Below are 24,468 nucleotides of genomic sequence, written 5' to 3' on the forward strand. Positions count from 1 at the left end.
GTTTTTGATTCCTATTGTACTCTTAGTGAGTACACACCTTTACAAGTGCACACAGTAGTTGTATTGTCCTCGTGTACACAGAATGTGAAGTTATAAAGTTTAAATACACGAATAAAAAAGCTTTATAAGTCGGTTGAGTCATTTTTAAGCAAATAAAATGAAAGCAAACAATTATTTGGTATTCTTTTGGTTCTCGGAGTTTCTTAAATCACACACACACGCATGAATTTTTTAAAAAAATGACTGAGTAGAAGTTTTCGTTTTGTCAAGCAAAAGCAGAGAAAGAACTCCCAGGTTACTTTTATCTCCAGATCAGAGCCCAAGGCACTCTCTCCAAAGTTTCAACCACTAAAACATGGGAGAAGCAGAGAATATACCACAGCAAGGACTCATAAAATCCTAATCCAAATTTATATCTAAAACAGTTTTCATGTGCCTTCAATTCAACACTGGAATTCTGTATACAGAATAGCTATATCATTTGGCAGCAGCAATTAATGAGAATCCAAGAAAACCACAGTATAATTATCACATTTCAGCAGGGGAGAAGAGCACCGTGTCCAATCTGTTGCCACAGTTTTGACACTGTGACGGGCTGAACAGATTCTGACAGAAAACAAGGGTATAAATAAAAGCACACACAGTCTAGGACCTGAATTTGTAGTGATATAAAAAATCCCAAATCATCAAACACAACCAACAGCCATACCTGGCAATTTGTCTCCAAATTAACGAGAAAGCACCAGCCCTCACCTTGCACAAACACACACTTCAGTGGTCAGTGACAACTGCAGGCTGCACTGCGGGCTGGTCGGCAGAGCAGCTGCTCTGTCCTGAGCCGCTTAAAGCACATTCAAGCCTGATTCGGGTCCTACTCTGTTCGCGGCAGTTTCTCCCATGACTCCATTGCCCAGGAATGGAAACCACCGGCTCTCTCCCCAGCGCTAGTGGGCTTCCAGCTACTGAGCTCAGGTAAAAACGCTGAGACCTGCAAGGTCACCACAAGGTGAGCACAGGCAAAAAAGAGTGCAGTGGGAAGAGGAGGGCTGTCAAGGAAAGACCCTAAATTCCACGGACCTTGCTTTTCAAGAGATTCTGGACTACATAAATCAGAGCTGGGACAATAGGAGGTCAGGGAAGCCGTAAATCTAAGAATCCCAAAATGGCACCGAGCCAATCTGCTTACCCAGGGGCACTCACTAAGCAACTCTGTCTCCCTCTCCCTCTCTCTGTGTGTGTGTGTGTGTGTGTGTGTGTGTGAGTCTCTCTCTCTCTCTCCCTCTCTCTCTCATACACACAGACACAGTCTTCAGTGTAACTATTCTAATTGCCCAGACAGACTTCTCAAGCCAAAAAGTTTTTACTCACCCTTTCCTGGTAACAAGCCTTAAAGAAGAGTCTTAGAAAATTAACGTATTTGCCAAAACTAAAATCATTTCTTTAAGAGCAAAGTAGTTTCTGGGCCACAAACTAATTCATATTAATTAAGTCTTGCTTTATGTGCACATACTGGAAATATGTAAACCCCTATATGAAAAAAAAAAAAAGGAAAGATGTATTTATTTCAGAGCTGGCTGGGAGAAGCAGTTAAAATTTCAGGTAAAAATTCCTGCCATTTTTATCAAGATTCATCTTGACTTATGTACATTTTAATTTTGGGAGGTTTTCAAGAAGGTATTTCTCGTATAAAATGTAGTCACCCTGAATGCATATATTATAAACACATATAAACATGTTTCCCTGTAGAGTTTCTATAGGTTTTTAATTCTCATATTTTGATTTTCTTATCAGAAGTGGAGAAGGAACAATATTTATGTTCGCAAATGCATTGTGTAGTTTTTCTTAAAGGTAAATTAATGTTTACTAAATTTAGATGGAAACCCTGGTGGTGTAGTGGTTCAGTGCTATGCCTGCTAACCAGAAGGTTGGCAGTTCAAATCCACCAGGTGCTCCTTGGAAACTCTATGGGGCAGTTCTACTCTGTCCTATCTGGTTGCTGTGAGTTGGAATCGACTCGACGGCAATGGTTTTTTTTTTTAAGTTTAGATTAATTTCATTAACAGGAAACTGTTCTCATCCTTGAGCTACTTCCCTTTTTCCCCATTCCCAACCATCAGTGTTCACCAGCTCTTTAACTTGAGCAAATTATCTAACCTTCTATGTCTCAGTTTCCTAATCTATAAAACGGGTATTTCTTACTAGCATCTACTTTGTCTACCGCTTGGGTTGGTGTGAGAGAGAAACAGGACAATGTTTTTGAGAAAGTGCTTTGTAAATTGTAGAGTGCTGGAAAAAATATTCTTACTGCATTTTTCTTCCTTCTAATTGCCCTGGTTAGTACTGGGGCTAGTGAGTTACTTTCTGTGTTCTCAAGGACTCCTTGGGCTTCACAGGATTGTATTTGCTTTAAATGGGCTATAAATAGGGTTTAAAATTTTATTGAGCTGCTATCCTCCATGCGGGGGACCTTGAAGACAGTGACCACATGGTCAGAGCCAGTTAATTGTGAGCAACATGAGTGCTGGCTGGTCTTTGAGGCAGAACCAAGCCAGCCGAAATGCTGATAGAAACGCTCACGTGCCTGGCGGGCTTCACAGTTCACATGGTGTCCTGGTGTCTCATGTGTTCAAGAGGGTATCAGTGGGGATCAATGAAGGGGAAAGGTTAGAGATGGAATGCCAAGTTCACTGCTGAGTTAATCCAGTAACAAATGAACCTGGGCATCATGCTAATGTGCCTACAATTACGTATGCATTATTTAAAGGTTAGGCTGTGGGAGGGTGATGTGGAAGAGACAGGCGGAGAACTGGAAAGAAATTAACAGTGCCAAAACCTGTCTTATGAGACACACAGGGCTAGGAATTTTATGAAAATTATCTCAGTTACGTAATCCTCATAATAATTCTATGAGGTAGCTGTTAATATTCCCATTTCACAGATGAGAATAATTAAACTGTGTGCAGTTATGAGAGGAGCCTGGTGGCACAGTGGTTATGAGTAAGGGCTGGAGTTAGAATTCCAGTCAAGGTCTGCATTGGCTGGAGTCCCATGTGCTGAGTGCACTAGTTAACTTATAACTTTGCTCAGAAAGAGAAAGGGATTGACGTCTGGTTTTCATACAGTGGGGGAAGGGAAATCAAGAATGCAAATTATCAAGAAAACCTGAGGATATTTTACTAGGCAAGTTCAGTTTTATAAAGAATGCAGAGATTTTTAGAAATACACACACACACATATAAAATTTAACCAATGAAGTTGAAGTTGTTGGAAGCTGTGGAAGAAGATTAATTTTTGTTAATACACACCAATCATTCTTCTTTTCGTTTGGTCCTGCTTGTCTTTAAATTGAAATGAATTCAAAGGTCTTTCTCTATAATAGAATATTACTCTGCTCTTCAAAATACAACCTGATACAATATTTGATTTAAAATTTCTTAAATTACCAAACCCTAGGAATGCCTACAAGAAAGCAAAGCACTCTCTTGAACTTAAATGCAGCAGAAAAGATTTTTTTCAACTTCAGTTTGGAGTGTAGTAGAAGAGTCACCATTTTCAGACCTCTGGGTCGGTAATAAAATGCCAGGCTCTTTCTATCAATTTTACTGGAATGTTAGAGGGAGAGTCTGGACCACAGCCCCACACAGCAATGTTCCTGCTCTCCCCTTTGTCATTCCCAGCTGCAGAAGAGACCTTTAAATTGTTTCCACAAACCAGCAGCTCAAATCATACCAAATCTTCAACGCAAGGTAAGCTGCTCCTGCCTCCAAACCCTGTCTTCCACTTTTTTGCAATCTTTTTTGGAGAACACCACTGGCTGATTATACCTTCCCCTTGCTTTGAAAACTTCCATCTGCCCAGGACACGATCCAAAATCCCTTCACAAAACCAGCCTTCTCATCATCCCAAAATCTAGCCTTAGAAAGAAAATTATAGATTTGAAAGTCTTGCAAACAGAATCAGTTCGTTTAAGATATTTTTATTAGAGAGAAATAAAACTGGGCCACTGACTAAATTAAATACATCAGAATAAACAGTGGAGGAAAATAGTATGCACAGGTGCTTTTTAGCTCAAAGTTTTTCAAGTTGAATTCTGAATGGAAAAAAAAAAAAACAGAATGCTATCAGTATCTTAAACAACAAATCAAAAAACCAAAAAACCCATTGCCAGCAAGTCAACTCCAACCCATAGCAACCCTACAGGGCAGAGCAGAACTGTCCCATAGGGTTTCCAAGGAGTGGGTGGTGGATTGAAACTGCTGACCTTTTCGTTAGCAGCCAAACGGTTAACAACTACACCACCGGGGCTCCCAAACAACAAACAAATTTCTTAAAAGAACATGGGAGCCTTTAGCTGTCTGATGTTCATTTCATGGCTATTTTGGCTCAGACGACTCGTTCTGAAGATCACTACAACTCACCTATTCTAATGACATCATATATAATAAGTTAAAAAAAAAAAAGTTAATCTACTATGAAGAAGCCCAGGTACTGGTAGCAGTCTGCAACTGGCTGATAACCCAAAAGTTGGCAGCTGAAACCCACACAGTGGCTCTGTGAAAGAAAAGTCTGGTGATCTGCTTCCCTGAAGATTATAGCCAAGAAACCCAGAACTGAAACCATTCCTGAAGCCCACTCTTCAGACAAAGATTAGACAGAACTATAACACAAAAAATAACACACGTGAGGAGCGTGCTTCTTAGTTCAGTCAGATATGTGATCAAAGGGGCAGCTCCTGTCCAAAAGCAGGATGAGAAGGCAGGAAGGGACAGGAGCGGGTTGAACGGACACAGGGAACCCAGGGTCGAAAGGGGGAGTGTGCTGTCACATTGTAAGGATTGCAGCCAATGTCACAAAACAATACCTATATAAATTTTTGAATGAAAAGTTAGCTTGAGCTATAAACTTTCATCTAAAGCACACACACACACACACACACACACACACACAATTATAGCCAAGAAAACCCTATGGAATAGCTCTACTCTGCATATATGGGGCTGACTATAGGGCAGCTAACAACAGCAGCAACAGTCTATCATGAAGCCTAGAGTGACCTATAACGTAACGTGGCAAAGGAAATAGCTATCGCTCACTCACAAACCAATTTTGTTTCTGAATGAGGAAAGAAGGAAGAAACAACCACAGTCAGAATTATGAAAAAAATTTTTTTTTTCGGAAACTATTGAGTGATCTTTTAGCAAGATGAAATGGACTAGCAAAGCCTTCAATTATCTCTCAACTCAGAAGTAATCAAATTGGAAACAGACTTTTTGGCATTCTCTTCAAATTATTATACTGCCCCACTGAGGTATTTTGTTTTTCAAACACAATGGCTGGAGCTTTCCTGGGTGTGATAACCACAGCAAAAAATAAGAGCACATTGCCTCCTTTCTCTGTTTTTCTCAGCGTCCTCATTTCTTTTCTCGAATTTTGATATATTGATTTCAGCATCATATATTGACAATAAACTCGCATTGAAATTTAAAAGTATGAAGAAGAATGCATAGGTCAACATTTGTAATCAGTTAAGAAAGTAAGTTCCTTTGGTTTTCCATTTGGCTTTTGCTAGCTTTCAAAACACCTTCTTGATGTTACCTAGTGGTAGTGTTTAAATTTACACTAGCCTGAAATTCTTAGTCTTTCCACTGACTTTACGGTAGCCTGAAATTCTTACAGTCTTTCCACTATAATTACACTAGCATGAAATTCTTACAATCTTCCCACTCAGGGTGGAACTGGGTTCATAGGTGAGCAGGATGAAGTTGTTTCTAGTCCATAAGCTGAGAAAGTCTTTTTGTAATACATTTCTATCTCCCCTCCCTTTTTTTGCCTCCTTTTCTCAGGCCTAGAAACAACTCCTAATGATAATACCTATTAGCCGTGGAGAACAAATACTGCTGAAACATTGAATGTAAGTTAGCCGAATTTTAATGTAATCGAAAATGTGTAAACTTTTAGCATTTCAACCATTTTACATGGATTTTTACTGACATGGATATGACATTTCTTAACCTATTATAGGAAATGGACTGTATAGCTAAAACCAGAAAATTGAACACTTCCTGAGAAGTCATAATTTTTTGTGTTTTTAGACATAATTTTGTTTTTCTACTGGACGGTAACTTTTTCTAGGTGCAAAAAGATGTATTTATCAGTACCTTTTCTATCCCCAGGATGTAAAGAGCCACTGCCCAGCTTTACTCAAATTTTGTGAGTATGAAATTTTCCTAAATGCATTCAAGTGGTTTTAGAAAAAGAAATACTTATGAGTATGAAGAAAGAAAAAAATCTCATGGTTTTCTCTTTACGAACACAGGGAAAAGAATTCCTGGCCATTTAAAGCTATTCTTTAAGTTATACATTAGGAATTGCTAAACATACTTGAAATAAACCCTTGCAAAAATACAGACCTGCTGTATAATTGTCACCATCTCAAGGCGTGACAAGACATTACAGCCAGATGGGTCACAGGAAAGGCTCTCAGTTGCTTGGCAGCCTGAACAAGGTGATTATGGCCTCAGCGACTATTCTACCAGGGCAGGGCGTTAAGGGCTCCTTCAGGAAGCCTGTGCCACACAGGGACCACGGATGCTGCTGTTTTCCAACAAGTGGATCCCTGAAGATAAAACCTTCCAAAATAGCAGCATCAATGTCCCCCCAGTTGTGGTACATCCACATGCCATGGTACTATTAGGACTGAGTTTAGAGGGATGTGCTAGGATTTTTAAGATATTTTATGATGGTGAATAAAGCATACTAAAAAATAGTGTGTGCAATGTGATCTGAATTTTGTAATGAATATTTACTAGTACAAAAAATCTGGGAAATATGCATTATAATTTTAATAGTTTTTATTGTTAGTGAAATTATAAGAAATTTTATTTTCTTAATCTTCTTTACGTTTTCTAAATGTTCTGCAATGATCATTACTACAACGTAATTAAAAAAAAAAAAAGTAACTCCAGTTCATGATGTTAGAGATCATTTTGAAAAGATTTCTTGACAAAACTCATTCACCATGCTTATAATCTTGCAAATAGAAAAACGTGTGCTCAGACATGTTATTGCTATTAGTATGATCATGTGCAATGTGCTTTAAAAGTATCTATGGGTGCACATTAAACAATTCTAGTTGCTTCTAGTTGCACATTGCACATGATCATACTAATAGCAATAACATGTCTGAGCACACGTTTTGGCTTCACTGATTTTTAGAGTACCTAAAAGAGAGACGGGAAATGCTGTGTGTGCTTGTGTGTGCATGTGTATAAACCCAAATACAGAGAGAATGGAGATGATACAAACCTAAGTAGCATGATAGACATTCATAAATACATCATCACAGGCTTGGATTAACTGTTCATTTCTAAAACGGGAATGATGAACTGACAGTATACTCATGACTGTCTTTTAAAAAAATTATCTTGTTTTAGCACATATTTCAGAGACACCGCTACTGGAAGGGCAACATGAATTTGTCTGGGGGTGACCCGGGCAGGCAGGGAAGAGATCACATTGCTGGTGCTACCTGGACTTATTCGCACTTTTGCTTATGTTCCATGTGTCCTTCTAACATAGCCAGGTGCTGGGTGGTAGAGGACTTGGGATTATAAGAAAATAAACAAACTTATCAGTCTATTAATTACACGGCAGTCTTGAGTCCTCAATCTGCATACTCCTTTGGATAGACATGGTGAGCCCAAAAGGTTTGCGTTCAGGCAGAATATTTGGACTCAGCTTAAAATTCATTCCATTTGGTTTACTTTTTTTTTTTTTTGAAAAACGAATAAGCAAACATTTGAGGGTCTAGAAATATAACAGGTCCAAATTCACATAAATTGAGTATTTTTCATTTCAATAGTGACCCTATAGGACAGAGTAGAACTGCCCCATAGAGTTTCCAAGGAGCACCTGGTGGATTCCAACTGCTGACCTTTTGGTTAGCAGCCATAGCACTTAATCACTACACTACCAGGATTTCCAGTTAAGTCATTGCTTTTCTTTTTAAATTGAAATAAATTTTTCTAACATGTTTCTATAGAGAAAAAGCTTTGTTAGCTGAACAGAGATATATTTCAAAGGGTACGGGTTTTGCTCCTTAACAGGTAGTTAACACAAATGAAATTAGGACTTTACTATGTTCTTCAGAAATTATGGAGCTGAGGGCTCGGTAATATAAAGATAAGATACTTTCAAAACAATAATGTCCAATAAACTCTTTTAAGGAAAAGAATAAATACATATGTTCTATTTTCTTTTTGACTGTAACTAAACCAATCTCTGCCCTGACATTGTTCCTGCTCTACAACTGGGCTAGTGTTAGAGCTCCAGAGTTAGTTCTAGAAGCTGATAAAGTTGGAGTATGCTGAAATTTGATTTTTATGGAATGAGCCATTCATTCTACTACATTTCATCTTGACTAAGAAAAAAAAAAATGAAAAATTCATAATTTATGCAATCACATAAAAACAATGGTAAAAATCTGCTTTATACATTAGATTCTATCATGACAAAAGACAAAACTATGTCTCAGTTTATTCTATTCAAGGGAAATAGTCATATCATGTTGTCTGGTCAAATTTTAGGAATTTACTTTTAGGATAGGTTTCTTTTTAATTTAAACATTTTAATATTAAAGGAAATTGTACTTATAGTCCCCTCATCTGAATAGTATATACATACATACTCAAGAATATAGTATATGTATATTAGTGACTTCCTCCATGGCGCAAACAGTTAGGTGCTCAACTATTAACCAAAAGGCTGGCGGCTCGAAGCCACACAGAGGCGCCTCGGAAGAAAGGCCTGAAAATCTGCTTGTGAAAGGTCACAGCCTTGGGGTTGTCATGAATTGGAATCAACTCGGTGGCAACTGGCTTGGTTTTTATTTTTTAAATATGTATATTACAATCTTTATCCATATGTAGAGTTTTATATGGTTATAGTTATAGTTCATATATGTTTTGCTTCACTATTTCACTTTGTAATGTTTTCTAAGAATTATTTTTGTAGCCACAATCTTCAAATAAGATATTGTAAAAACTTTGTAAACTATAAAATATATAAATAAAATCATCGTTATACTTGTAATTTTCAATGTTTAGTGAGATAGCTTATTTATTGTTGTTGCTAGTTGCTATCGAGTAGGGTCTGACTCATGCAGACCTTTTGTGTAACAGAATAAAATGTTACCCAGTCCTGTACCATCTTCATGAGTGTTGCTATATCTGTGTCCATTGTTTTGGCCACTGTTTCACTCCATCTCACTGAGGGCCGCCCTCGCATTTGCCTACCCTCTATTTTACCAACCGTGATGCCATTTGCTGTTGACTGTTTTTTCCTAATGTTGTGTTCAGAGTAAGAGAGCCAAAGTCTCACCATCCTCTTTCTAAGGAACATTCTAGTTGTATTTCTTCTAAATGATTTGTTTGTTCTTCTAGCAGTCCACAGTATATTCACTATTCTTTGCCAAGACCACGATCAAATGCATAAATTGTTCTTCTGTTTTCCTTTTTTGTTGTCCAGCTTTCTCATGCATATAAAGCAATTTTAAAGACCATAGCTTGGGCCAGGTGCATCTTAATCATCAAAGTGACATCTTAGCTTTTTAGGACCTTAAAGATCTTTTTCGGCAGATTTGCCCAGTGCGGTAATTCATTTAATTTTGTGACTGTTGCTACCATGGATGTTGATTGCTGATCCACACAGAATAAAATAAAATCCTTGACAAACTCCAATTTCTTCTTTATTTATCCTGATGTTGTTTATTGGCTCAGTTGTGAGGATTCTTGCTTTCTTCACATTCAGGTATAATCCATATTGAAGGCTGTAGTGTTTGACCTTCCTCCATAAGTGCTTCAAGTTGTCATCATTTTTAGCCAGCAAGGCTGTGTTATTTGCAAATCACAGGTTGTTAATGAGTCTTCTTCCAGTCCTGCTGCCAGGCTCTTCATGTAGTCCAACTAGTTTATTTATATAGTTCTCTATTTGTGGCACAAACTTGGAATGTGTCTAGTTTTTCTAGTAAAATTATGCTACTAAGAACATTTTTGTGTTTGTGTAGATTTATTTATTATTATTTTTAAATTCTTCTCTTAGAACAAATTACCAAATGAAAGGATTACTGGATCAAAGAGTCTATTCTTACTGGGAGCATTGTTTTCAGGTGGAAAAAACTGGCCTGTATTATTTTTGTACCCACCTCCCCCCAAAAGAAGGAGCTGTTCTGTTTCTGTTCCTTTTTTTTCTTTTTTTTTTGTTAGTTTGTGGTAAATACATACATAACAAAACATTTGCCATTTCAGCTATTTTGACATGTATGGTTTAAATAATAAACCCATTGCTCTTGAGTCGATTCCAACTCATAGCGACCCTATAGGACAGAGTAGAACTGTCCCATAGGGTTTCCAAGAAGCAGCTGGTAGATTTGAACTCCTGACCTTTTGGTTAGCAGTCGAGCTCTTAACCACTATTTAGTGACATAAGTTATGTTTATCATGTGGTTCAACCAGTATCCTTATCCATTCTCAAATTTTTCCATCATTCTTAACAGAAGCTCATTGTTCCCTAAGCTTTGAACGCTCCTTTCCCCTCCTTCCTTTTTTGCCCCTGGTAACCACCAATTAACTTGGTCTCTATACACTCGCCTATTTCTAGTTATGTCATATAAGTGGGATCATACAATATTTGTCCTTTTGTGACTGACTTCACTCAGCATAATGCTTTCACAGTTCATGTTGTAGCATGTATCAGGACTTCATTTCTCTTTATGGCTGATAAATATTCTATTGTATTTATGTTCTACCTTTTGTTTATCCAACCATCTGTTAATGGACATTTAGGCTGTTTCCGCCTTTTGGCTATTGTTAATAGTGCTGCAACGAACAATGGTGTATAAGTACCTAATTGCATTCATGCTTTCAATTATTTGGAGTATATACCTAGGAGTGGAATTACTGGATCATATGATAATTTTATGTTTAACTTTTTGAGGAATTGACAAACTATTGCTGTACCTTTTAAAATCCCACAAGTAATGCATAAGCGTTCCAGCTGCTCCACATCTTGACCAACACCTGTTGTTTTCTGTTTTTATTTATATTTATTTTATTATAGCCATCCTACTGGGTGTGAAGAACCTTGGTGGCACAGTGGTTAAAGAGCTGGGCTGCTAACCAAAAGGTCAGCAGTTCGAATTCACAAGCTGCTCCTTGGAAAGCCTATGGGGTAGTTCTACTCTGTTGTATAGAGTCACTATCAGTTGGAATCGAAGTGATATCTCATTGTGGTTTTGATTTACATCTCCCTAATTCAGCGGCAGTGGGTGGGTGGGTAATGACTAATGGAGTTGAGCATCTTTTCATGTACTTGCTAACCCAGTACCCAGTGTCATCGAGTCGATTCCGCTTGCTAGCCACTTGTATATCTTCTTTGTTGAAATATCTCTTCAAGCCCTTTGTCCATTTTTGATTGGGTTGTTTGTCTTTTTCTTGTGGCCTACATTAATTTTAAAGTGTCTCTCTTTGGGATAGAAGTTGAGTAAATAAGCATATTTACATATCTGAAGAAACAAATATCTTGCTATTATTTGTTATGTTTTGTTGGATACTTTAATTTGCATACTAATATTCTGCGTGCTTTTGTTGTAAGTAGTTTATCTGTGCAAATGTCATATCCATGCTTATTTTTATTTTTAAACTAAAATTTATTCCAATAAAAATTTAGATACAATTTGATGCTGATATTCTCATAAATGCGTGTTTCATTTATACATTATGATAAATTCTAAATGACAACTTGCTCATTCTAGTTATTTAGGAAACTTATGTCACTGTTCTGAAATAACTCATCATAATTTTTACTTGAAAAAAAAAATTCCATGCATGGAATCTTTGAGGATTTCAAAATATATCTTGCAATAAAAAAAAAAAAATCATTAAAAGTTAATGACAGAGAACAGACATTATTCCTATTTTCCATTTCATCAATCACTTACGCACTATAAGAGATATGTTTAAAATTATTCACATTTCACATTTTATAGCATTAACAATGACCTTAAAGTAAATATTTTGATATTTATTGCTCAATATTTTTTTTTTTTATGTTCACAAAGTTTTCACATTATTTTAACTGAGGAACACAGAATACATTATAATGGTGAAAACAAGTTCTTAGTCATATGTAAATGTGCTTTCTTAAAACTGAAGTTACTTCAATATCTCAACAGAGAAATTTCAAGGAATTATATTAAAAAAATAAGGCAGCGTTTGAGTTCTACCAATCTATAATAAAACATAATGTGAAAATAAGAATGCTAGTTAGTATACATTAATGGGAGGGACCAGTCTCCGGAGAAGGGCATCACGCTTGGTAAAGGAGACAGTCGGCAAAACCAGTTTGTTGTGAAGAGAGCTATTGTGACATCTTGAGAGAGAGGGGGAGGCAAGGAATGAACATGTGGGAAAAGGCAATAGTGGAGGCAATAAACTTCTCTACCCACAACAGGGATCAATAAATGTTGTTAACTGGCCTTAGAGGAGAAAACAAGCAGAAGAAAAAAGCTTTCACTGAGGAGGAAGGGGACACAGTTTTGGGAAGAAAGCTAAACATTGAGTCTTATTCTTTCTAACGAAAAAGAAGAATTACCTAAAACTAGTTTTCACCAAACCAAAGTTATGAAGGTTATGGCCAGCAATATCAGAAGCCAGGGGATACACCCAAAGGCACCAATTGAGGTCTCCTAATTGAGGCCCTTTTGCTGACAAAAGCAACTACCTGCTGCTGTGGTCTTGAATGTTTCTTTCCCGATTTACATAGAAATGGACAAGAGAAAGAAAAGAACCTAAGTGCCATCAGAGTTTTATGCTTTGCCTTGTCCAACACCTTTCTGAGGAAAAAGAAACTGAAGATGGAGCAACGGCTTAGTGGGTGTAGCTATTTTCATTTTACAGAGAAGAAAAACGAGGCTTGGAGAGGTCACTATCAGTCCCTCACAAATATCAGTATCATTCAGTAGGTGGCCAGTAAGGCAACGTTCTTTTAGGTCAAGTCCAAAGAAGATAGGGACTTGGATTTTAGAAGTTAAGACTGCGGAAACAGCAGGTACAGAACATGGTAACTTAAAAAATTTCATCAAAACAAAGCAAGAACCAACCACTGCAGATCCTGATCCGGACCCCAGGATTTGGGGCACAGAGCCCCAATTTGGTATTTACTCCCTCGGCAATATAAACCATTAACATGCTCTGGTGCTAATCAAAATGTTGGAAGTTCGAGTCCACCCAGAGGCACCGCAGAAGAAAATCCTGGCAACCTACTTCCAAAAAACCAGCCATAGAAAACTGTCATGAATTGAATTGTGTCCCCCAAAAATATGCATCAACTTGGTTAGGCCCTGATTCCCAGTATTGTATGGTTGTCCTCCATTTTGTGATTGTAATTTACCTATGTGTTATAAATCCTAATCTCTGCCTGTGGTTAATGAGGCAAGATTAGATTATGTCAACAAGGATTAGGATGAGGTTGTAACACCCTTACTAAGGTCACATCCCTGATTCAGTGTAAAGGGAGTTTCCTTTGGATGTGGCCTGCACCACCTTTTATCTTACAATAGATAAAAGGAAAGGAAAGTAAGCAGAGGGTTGGGGACCTCACACTACCAAGAAAGCAGCACCAGGAGCAGAGTGCATCCTTTGGACCCAGGGTTCCTGCGCAGAGAAGCTCCTCGACCAGGGGAAGATTGATGACAAGGACCTTCCTCCAGAGCTGACAGAGAAAGCCTTCCCCTGGAGCTAATGCCCTGGATTTGGACATCTAGCCTATTGGACTATGAGAGAATAAACTTCTGTTTGTTAAAGCCATCCACTTGTAGTATCTCTGTTACTGCAGCACTAGATGACTAAGACAAAACCCCTACAGAGCACAGTTCTACTCTGACACATGAAGTCACCATGAATCAGAGTAGACTCAACAGCACCAGTTTTTTTTTTTTTACCTTAATATAAGTCTTTACATTAAAAGAATGACCTTCACTGTAATGTTTATACTTGGTTTTAATAATACAATTAAATGTGAAACTCTTAATCCTAATAAAATTAATTATGCAAGCAAACGACTCCTTTTTCACCCGCTATTATTTATCAACAAACAATGCAATATGTTCTTACGCCTACATTTTATGATGTCCTCTCCTATTTCGAACCTGACACTCATTTAAGAATATGATGGATACTTTTCAAGCAAGTCTTGGTTTATTAAAGTTTTTAGTCACTTGTTCACTTTGAAGAATTAGATTGCAGCAGCTAGATACAAAAAAGGCTGTAGGAATTTTACAAATGAAGACACTGACACCCTGAGGCCACAAGTCACTTGCTCAAAGTCACAGAGATATTGAGCAGCTGAGTCAGGTCCAGAAAAGACAGGGGCACTTTCCATCTGGTTGTTATTTCTATTTTACTACAAAGTTTGTCTCCTGGTTCCTACTCAGGTAGTTAGGTTCCCTCCCAGTCCCCCACCATTGTGACATTTCCTTTGTTCTAGTCAGTCAATACAACCAGAATGCTCCTTAGAAGCAAGGATGGCAAGACTGCGTCTTACATACTTTGGATGTGTTGTCAGGAGGGATCAGTCCCTGGGGAAGGACATCATGCTTGGCAGAGTAAGGGATCAGAGGAAAAGAGGAAGACCCTCAGCAAGGCGGATTGACACAGTGGCTGCAGCAGTGAGCTCGAGCATAACAATGACTGTGAGTATGGCGCAGGAGCAGGCAGTGTTTCGTACTGTTGTACATAGCGTAACTATGAGTCAGAACCAACTCGACAGCACCTAAAAACAACAATCCTATAATCATATTGTGAAAAACTTATTGAAATGATTTCCTTAAAAGCTGACAAACTCTTCCTTGGAGCTCTGAAATATTTATTATTAGAAAATATATTTATTATAAAGTTAAAAAAAACCCAAAAAACCAACCCAGTGCCGTCGAGTCGATTCCGACTCATAGCGACCCTACAGGACAGAGCAGAACTGCCCCAAGGAGCGCCTGGCGGATTTGAACTGCCGACCCTTTGGTTAGCAGCCATAGCACTTAACCACTACGTTATAAAATACTAAATTATGTCACTAGGTTCTATTTCTTTGTACATCTACATTCTTTATAGAAAAGTGCTTTCCGCATACTTGAAAATGATGGTAAAATCAGTTTTGCATATAATACAGGGATCAAGCTTTCTCTGGATCTTTCTGATGATTGAACTAATCCACACAGTAATAAAACACATTAAGATTTTCTTCACTCTTTAAGTAGTTGCTCTTACTTGGGGTACAATTTTCATTATTAAAATTTCTAACTGCTCAATTATCGATGGGATAAAGTGATAAATATTTAAGTGATGGTTTTAATCAGAAAAATAAAATTTTGAGTAGAATCTGCCTGGAAATTTTGTCGTAAAGATCAAGTAGCATTACAGTAAGAAGCAGTGGAGAGGGTAGGTAAGGGGTGCCGCCTTGTATACAAAGGCTTCCCTGGACTGGGCACCTCCTGCCCTTGACTGAAACTGTCTCCCTTTATTTTCGCCAGCTGTCAGATCCCAAGTTCTGGCATAAGCTCACCCCCAGAGTGAACAGTAGTGGGGAAACATTTGCCAAAGGGGAAAGAAGCTTTTAAAATTAATACATTATAAAAAAATTGTATTAAAAATATCTTACAGTATTTGTAATTCAGCATCTGGGGACAAAGCCTTTGATCCACACTAGTTATGTTTCTTGCAGCTGTTTCCAAAGCTGCCATTTTTAATAGCCACTGCCCTTTTCAAGGAACACAAAAAAATCCTAGAATCTCAGCATTAAGATGCCATTGACTGTCTGCTTCAATCTCTATCTTTTTATTAAATGAAAAACATTGATTAAATGATATTTTTCCTTTTAAGTACAGTAGACCCTTAACACTGGAAGGGAAATGTTCCAAAACCTTCATGGCTCCTTAAAATCATGAATACAGAAATGTTTGTGCAGGTTCTATACGTCATGAACCTTTAGGTTCACTCGTGAAGAGTGGAAATCATCAAGTTAATGCTGAGGGTGCACTGATCAATGAATATGTCATGATATCTGCTTTGTATTAATAGTTTTAATAACATTTAATTGTTTATGGCAATACCTCAAATTTCTAGTGAACATTTGTTATAATAATTTTATAGCTCTATAAATAAAGGAAAAATGACACTGTAGAAACATTTTTTGTTTGATTGAGATGAAAGAATAGAGCACTGGTGTTTTGCCAGCTTGCAGTAAAACAATTTAATATTTTTATTAAAACTATTTATTACATTTGGAAAGTAGAGCACCATTGATAGATAAGGTAATATAATTTTGAGGACAGAAGATTTCCTCTATAAAGGGAATATTAAATTGCGTATTGGAAATAGGAGGAAGTCCAGGAAATGAAGAAACTGAGGAATAAAATAGTTAAGTGACTTGCTCAAGATCACTCAGTTAACATAAGCGGAGAAGTAGTTTAAGTCTTAAGGCTCCTGATGACTGATCTAGGCTGCGTTATGAAGCATATTGATGTGTATGCTTGCCTGTACTTTGCCTTCATTATGATTGAGAACAAAATGGATAGCATTCTATGAGTGTTATGCCCTTGCAGAGCTGTAGGGTTATTCAGGATATTATCCCTGTTATTTCACGTGTGAAGAAATTGAATCACATAAAGATTAAGGGCGTTTTTCAAAGTCATAGAGCTATTTTGACCTGGAAATTAAAGATAAAGTAGATATTGTCTAACAAAGTTTGTAATTCACTGATATGAAAGAAAGGGAAAAATGTTCAAAAATGCTTCAGTAATCATGTCTACCATTTATCGAGCAGTGGTTATGTTCTGCAGACTACATACGTTTTTATCCTTCCAACAGCCTTGACTCTTATTTAAAAATCATCATTATACAGATGAGGAAATCGAGTCTCAAAATTTTAAGTGGATTTCCCAAAATTACATGCTGAGCAGGCGATAAATAAGGATTTGTGCCTAGGTGTGTCTGACTCCAAAGACCATGTACTTTCAAATATACCTTTGAGGGGCCCCAGTTTATATTTAAGCAGTGGCAGAAGGGATATGAAGAATATAGAGAAATAGCAAGAAGAGAAATCTCTTAAATAGGCCCACACATTCCCTGCTCTATGCAGCCTATCCTTGACATCTATTACACCCCAGCCCACCCCACCACTGTGGTTCCTCTGCCACCGGCCATCCTCTAGTATTGAAAGCCAAGTCTCTGCCTTTCCACTAAGCTTTCATGTTTTCCAAGGTTGCCTCACCAGAAGGCTCTGTGAGCCAGAATCTCTACAACAATAAAGGATGTTAGAAGAAGCATGGAGGTCCTGCACCAGCCTCACAATCATTGCTACGTTTCAGCCCTTTGTTGCAGCCACTGTGTCAATCCATCTCGTTGCCAGTCTTCCTGTTTTTTACTCACCCTTTACTTTACCAAGCATGATGTCTTTCTCTAGGTCCTGGTCCCTCCTGATAACATGCCCAAAGTATATGACAGAAAATCTTGCCACCCTTGCTTCTAAGGAGCATTTTGGCTGTATTTCTAAGACAGATGTGTTCATTCTTCTGGAAGTCCATGGTATATTCAATATTCTTCACCAACACTGTAACTCAAAGGGATCAATTCTTCTTTGGTCTCCCTTATTCATTGTCCAGCTTTCCCATGCAAATGAGGTGATTGAAAATACCAAGGCTTGGGTCAGGTGCACCTTAGTCCTCAAAGTGACATCTTTGCTCTTTAACACTTAAAAGGGGTCTTATGGAACAGATTTACCCAATGCAATAAGTCTTTTGATTCCTTGACTGCTGCTTCCGTGGGTGTTGATTGTGGATCCAAGTAAAATGAAATCCTTGACAACTTCATTCTTTTCTGTTGATTATCAAGTTTCTTATTGGTCCAGTTGTGAGGATTATTGTTTATTTTATGTTGAGATGTATTCCATACTAAAAGCTGTGATCTTTGATCTTCATCAGTAAGTGGTTCAAGTCTTCTTAACTTTCACCAAGCAAGGTTGTGTCACCTTCATATCAGAGGTTTTTAATAAGTCTTCTTCCAATCCTGATGCTGCATTCTTCTTCATATAGTCCACCTTCTAGGATTATTTGCTCAGCATACAGATTGAGTAAGTATGGTGAAGGATATCCCCTGATGCACATCTTTCCATTTTATACCATGCAGTATCCTCTTGTTCTACTCCAATGACTGCGCCTGTTGGTCTATGTACAGGGTCCTCATGAACACAATTAAGTGTTCTGGAATTCCCATTCTTTGTAATGTTATCCATAAGTTGTTAAAATCCACAGAGTCCAATGCCTTTGCATAGTCAATAAAACACAGGTAAACATCTTCCTGGTCTCTGCTTTCAGCCAAGATCCGTCTGGCATCAGCAATGATACCCCTCCTTCTAAGTCTTCTTCTGAATCCATCCTGAATTTCTGGCAGTTCCCTGTTGATATACTGCTGCAACCATTTTGTAATTATCTTCAGCAAAATTTTACTTGCATGTGATACTAAGGATATTGTTTGATAATTTCTGAATTCTGTTGTATCACCTTTCTTTGGAATGGATACAAATATGGATCTCTTCCAGTCAGTTGGTCAGGTAGCTGTCTTCCAAATTTCTTGGCATAGACAAGTGAGCGCCTCCAATGTTGCATCCATTTGTTGAAACATCTCAGTTGGTATTCTGTTAGTTCCTGGAGCTTCATTTTTTGCCAATGCCTTCAGTGCAGTCATCAGTTCTTGATCATATGAACATCGACCAGTTCTTTTTGGTACTGTAACTCTGTGTAGTCCTTCCATCTTCTTTTGTTGCTTCCTGCATCATTCAGTTTTTTGCCCATAGAATCCTTCACTATTGCAACCTAAGGCTTGAATTTTTTCTTTAGTTCTTTCAGCTGGAGAAATGCCAAGTGTGTTCTTCCCTTTTGATTTCTAACTCCAGGTCTTTTTCATATTTCATTACAATTCTTTACTTTTTCTTCTCGAGCCACCCTTTGAAATCTTCTGTTCATCTCTTTTACTTCATCATTTCTTCCTTTTGCTTTTACTACTCGACGTTCAAGAGCAACTTTTAGTCTCTTCTGACACCCAATTTGGTCTTTCTTTCTTTCTTGTCTTTTTAATGACCTCTTACTTTCAGAAATCTCGGTGGTGTAGTGGTTAAGAGCTACATCTGCTAACCCAAAGGTCAGCAGTTCAAATCTACCAGTTGTTCCTTGGAAACTCTATGGGGCAGTTCTACTGTGTCCCATAGGGTAGTTATGAGTCAGAATCAATTTGACCGCAACAGGTTTGGTTTGTTTTTGTTTACTTTCTTCATATATGATGTCCTTAGTGTCATCCCACAACTCCGCTGGTCTTTGGTCATTAGTGATCAATGCCTCATATCTATTCTTGAGATGGCCTCTAAATTCAGGTGGGATATACTCAAGGTTGTACTTTGGCTCTCATGGGCTTGTTTTAATTTTGTTCAGCTTCAACTTGAACACGTATGTGAGCAATTGAGGGTCTGTTCCATAGTCAGCCCCTGGCCTTATTCTGACTGATAATATTGAGTTTCTCCACCAACTCTTTCCACAGATGTAGTCAGTTTGATTCCTGCATATTCTATTCAGTGAGGTCTACATGTATACTCACAGTTTATGTTGTTGAAAAAAGATATTTCCAATGAATAATCAATCGGTCTTGGAAAATTCTATCATGTGGTCTCTAGCATCCTTTCTATCACCAAGGCTACATTTTCCAGCTAGTGATACTTTTCTTTGTTTCCAACTTTTGCACTCTAATCAGCAGTGATTATCAATGCATCTTGATTCATGTTTGATCAATTTCAGACTGCAGAAGTTGGTAAAAATCTTCAGTTTCTTCATCTTTGGTATTAGTGATTGATATGTAAATTTATAGTAATAGTTGTATTAACTGGTCTTCCTTGTAGGAGTATGGATATTATCCTATCACAGCACTGTACTTCAGGATAGATCCTGAAATGTTCTTTTTGACAATAAATGTGATGCCATTCCTCTTCAATTTGTCATTTCCAGCATAGTACACCATATGACTGATTCAAAATGGCCAATACCAGTCTATTTCAGCTCACTAATGCTTGGGATATCTGTCTTTACGTGTCCAGTTTCACTTCTGACGACTTTCAATTTTTCTAGATTCATACTTCGGACATTCCATGTTCTGATTATTAATGGGTATTTGTAGCTGTTTCTTTTCATTTTGAGTCATGCCACATTAGCAAATGAAGGTCGAATGCTTTACTCTATCCACATCATTAAGGTCAACTCTACTTTGAGGAGGCAACTCTTTCCGAGTCATATTTTGAGTGCCTTCCAACCAGAGGGGCTCATCTTCCAGCACTATATCAGACAATGTTCCACTGCTATTCATAAGATTTTTACTGACCATTTTTTTTAGAAGTAGATAGCCAGGTCCTTTTTCCTAGTTTGTCTTAGTCTGGAAGCTCCACTAAAACCTGTCCACCATGTGTGACCCTGCTGGTATTTGAAATACTGGTGGCATAGGTTCCAGCATCACAACAACCCATAAGCCTCCACGGTAAAATAAGTGACAGACAAGTGGTGGTTACATGTATGAATATGTTCAATTGTAGTATAACATTTTGGAGGTGACTAAGATTCGAATACTAGATTCCAACTCACGGAGGCCCCATGCATATCAGCGTAGAAGTGTGCTCCATAGGGTTTTAAGTGGCTGATTATTTTGGAAGTAGATTGCCAGGCCTTTCTTGGAGGGTAGACTTGACCCTCCAACCTTTCAGTAGAATCCAATTTTGAAAACCGTTTGCACCACCCAGAGACTCCTAAGCCCTGAGTGGAATGCGGCAATTTTCTGTCTTACCCAGAATACTTATTGATTGATCACATGAATAATTCATTTACTGGCTCTGCCATTAACACCCTGATATATGAATTTCTATATAACCAGGTGGATAGGTCTGTTTCTTAAAGTGTTATCTATATGCTTATCTCTATTTAAATGGAAGTACTCTGCTGGCTTTTTAATTTTAATCCCTTTAGGTATCTACAATATTTTTAGACAAATAATGCCCACCACTTGTTTGCAGACTGAACCCTCCCCCACCATAGGCCCTGCTATGCCAGTTTTTTTTTTACATGTTGCTGCTAAGAAAAATTAGCATAGCATGCTTTAGAGGATGGCTCTGAGGTGTGGTGGGCCAGGCAGGCAAACAAATGGAGAAGGCGTGCATTATTTTAATAAAAATATCATAATATAGATACCTCAAAAATTGATGATGTTGACAATGGTGCCTAGAGATATATCAATAACTGTTTATAATGATAACTAAAGAAACCTCCTTTGATTTTGTTTGTATTTGTATTCATAGGCCAACCTTCTGTCTCCACTGAGGCAGGCTGATAATCTCCTTTTGCTTACCAAAAACTTTTACAGGATATGATAGTAATTTTCTACCTAAGACTTACAACAGCTACTCATTTTACATCTGACCAACGGCAAGGGGGGTTATGTGAATAATTTTGCAAGGACTTTCTCTACAACTTCCACAAAGGCACAGTTTCCAATTCCTATGTAACAAAGAGCTTGTTTTCTGCCCTTAGATTATTGTTCTAAAGCACCTATCTTCATTTCCTTAGTCACTGCCCCTTTTGGGTCTTTTTATTTCATAATTAAACCAGCTCATTACCACCATATGGACATTTGGATTGCAAAAGAAGAATACATTCGAAATCTCAAAACTGGACTGAGAGAAGGTGCTATTTCTGGGTAAACTTTCTCTAATTCTAGATTCATAGGTCCCATTCTCTTGATGATTTTTTCTGATCTTCTTTTTTAGGAATATTATAAACAGAGGCAGATGGCAGACAGAGTACAGGTGATACCTCAGAATGTTGAAAATCTGGCCATGGGACTACCTTTTCCAGGGTCAGGGCTAAGGAATCCTGGCAATTGACAGTATAGCTCTTTTTTACCTGATGAAATTCAAATAAAATATTTCTGTCTGAAGCAACTGAAGGAGCTTAAGGGAGAATGAGATGTAAATGACTGAAGGACTCCTGTGAAACCAAAAAAGGTATTGTAGGGCGGTTAGCACTTGAAGAAAACTTACAAAGCAGAGCTCCTCAGACTTAAAAGTTAATACCTGCTTTGGACATGTTATCAGGAGGGACCAGTTCCTGGAGAAGGATATCATGCTTGGTAAATTATACCAAAAAAACTAAACCTGTTATCGAGTTGATTCCAACTCATAGAGGCCCTGTATGACAGTAGAACTGCCCCATAGGTTTTCCAAAGAATGGCTCATGGATTCAATTTGCTGACCTTTTGGTTAGCAGCTGTAGCTCTGCGCCACCAGGGCTCCTAGCCATTTATGTGCCCTAGGATTTACCATTGAGAATCCTGCTTTATGTTGATGCCTGTTACATAGCCTTCTCATAGTATCACAGTGAAATAAAAGGAATATTTTTGCAATTGGAGACAAAATATAACAAGGATAGTGGAACATCTGGTCTCTTTCACGCTAAGAAAAAACAAACAACTATATAAAAACTGTCAGAACAAGTAAATAAAAATATGTTTTAGGATGAGTTAATAAGGAAGACCTCTCCCATTTCCAGGAAAGAGTAGTCAACATAGTGTTCCCTTGGAGGGTAAATGTGTTCAGGGGTGGGGGTGGGGTGGGGGGTAGAGATTAAAAAAAGAAGTGCTTAGAGGGATAGAGACTAAAGTTGTTGACCTCAGGGTAAAAAAATACTCTCCAAGACTGGGAAGTCAGGAAGGCTTTGGCAGATCTCTGAAATTGTGGGGTTTAAGGTTCCCAAGGGAGATAATAGGACCTGGAATAGAATGGTAGTCTGGTAAATTTCTGGGGCCACTCTTAGGCCCCTGGGCTCCAACGCTGGAGAAAGACCCCAATTTGGCACAGAAGCAGCAGAGCTATCCATCATCAGGACATCATGTGGTGTGGTCTCTGATCACTTCAGCCTGGTGTGGGTTAAAGAACTGAGAGTCCTCCCCTTGAAGTTTTAACACAACCCCCGTTTTGATGGGATAGTAGGGGTAAGAGGGACGAAATAATGAGAGGCAATGATTCCTAACATTGAATTTTTCTTTTTCGACATTCTGGTGACTTAGGTTTCAGGATTTGATTTAAGATAATTAGAAAAACAATGGGACTATTTTTCACTGGAGAATAGTGGGATAAAAATGATCCTGTTACAAATACTCATAAAATTCCACAAAATATGAAAAGCTTTCCAACTTGAAGGCATTCATATTAATTGGAAATATCTTTCTGATATGGAATGCCTTTGATTAGGTTAAAAAGGTAAAATATAGTTATTTTTAGAAGAGTATAATGTAGGTTTCTGTTAAGCTGGTTAAGTTAAATCACATATATTTTTCCCTATCATTTTAAAAATATAAGCTTTAAGATTAGGATTGGGAAAAAGTCATATGTAGCAAAAGCTACATATATTGTGACAGTCACAATCTTTGTCTTTATCTTCTAATTCCTGAATTATATTATTACTCCCATTTTACAGATGGAAAAAGAGAACGAGAGATTACTCAACTGAATTTATGAAATGAATAATAACTTAATGACAGAGCTGTTGAAAAACCTTTATTTCTTAACTTTCATTTTTGAACTTGTCTCATCAGATCTAAAAGGATTATGTAGCAACATTCACTTCCAGAATTCCCCATCCAGCCTCCCACTTTCAAAAAAAAAAAAAAAAAAAGTCACTGACATAAAGAATGAGTGTTACACATGTCTCTTGGGCATGTAAAGACTTATTCCTGAAGTTTTATTTCACAGGTCTTAGAAGAAAAACGTATAGTTTTAGAACATATGATACATGGTTGTCAAACACTATTGCCAAATGCTCAAACAATGGGCTCAAACCTAGCAATGATTGTGAGGGGCGCAGGAGTGGTGTTTTGTTCTGTTGTACGTAGGAACCAACTCAACAGCACCTAACTAAGTATTGCCAAGTGCAAAATACATTCAACAATAACCTGCTCTACAAATTAAAGTGCAGTGAGCTTTAACTCTATTGGCAGAAAGCATTGCTTCCTTGCTAAAAAGCATGAGATAGATTACCCTAAATGTGCCTTCCTCTAGAATCTACTTCAGGCCCACCTTAGATGATATATCAGTCTAGGCCAAGACTGGTGACTTGGAACTGATTGAATTTATCACTTCTTGCATTCAGAAGTGAAAAACTATTCAATTGGGCACTATTGTTGCTGTTAGCTGCCTTTGAGTCAGTCTCAACTCATTGCAGGATAGGCCTGTTGTGATCATTGGCTGACATTCGGAAGTAGATTGCCAGGCCTTTCTTCCCAGTCTGTCTTAATGTGGAAGCTTCGCTGCAACCTGTTCAGCATCACCGCATCACAC

At 37.9% G+C, this 24,468-nt stretch overlaps 1 protein-coding gene across 11 annotated transcripts in view; it reads right to left on the reverse strand.

Moving 5' to 3' along the window:
• The window catches only part of ARHGAP24 (Rho GTPase activating protein 24), a 574,638-nt gene that overhangs the window by 189,488 nt on the left and 360,682 nt on the right, over nt 1-24,468 (reverse strand). The window contains exon 1 of one of the 11 annotated variants that reach the window (XM_010594084.3): nt 710-22,717. The exons of the other annotated variants lie outside the window; for them this stretch is intronic. The gene's annotated coding sequence lies outside the window, so the exon portion shown is untranslated. Of the gene's footprint in view, nt 1-709; nt 22,718-24,468 lie in introns of those variants that run through there. 11 annotated transcript variants of the gene reach the window in all.

This window comes from Loxodonta africana, chromosome 5, assembly GCF_030014295.1.
Source record: "Loxodonta africana isolate mLoxAfr1 chromosome 5, mLoxAfr1.hap2, whole genome shotgun sequence".
Classification (NCBI taxonomy): Eukaryota; Metazoa; Chordata; class Mammalia; order Proboscidea; family Elephantidae; genus Loxodonta; species Loxodonta africana.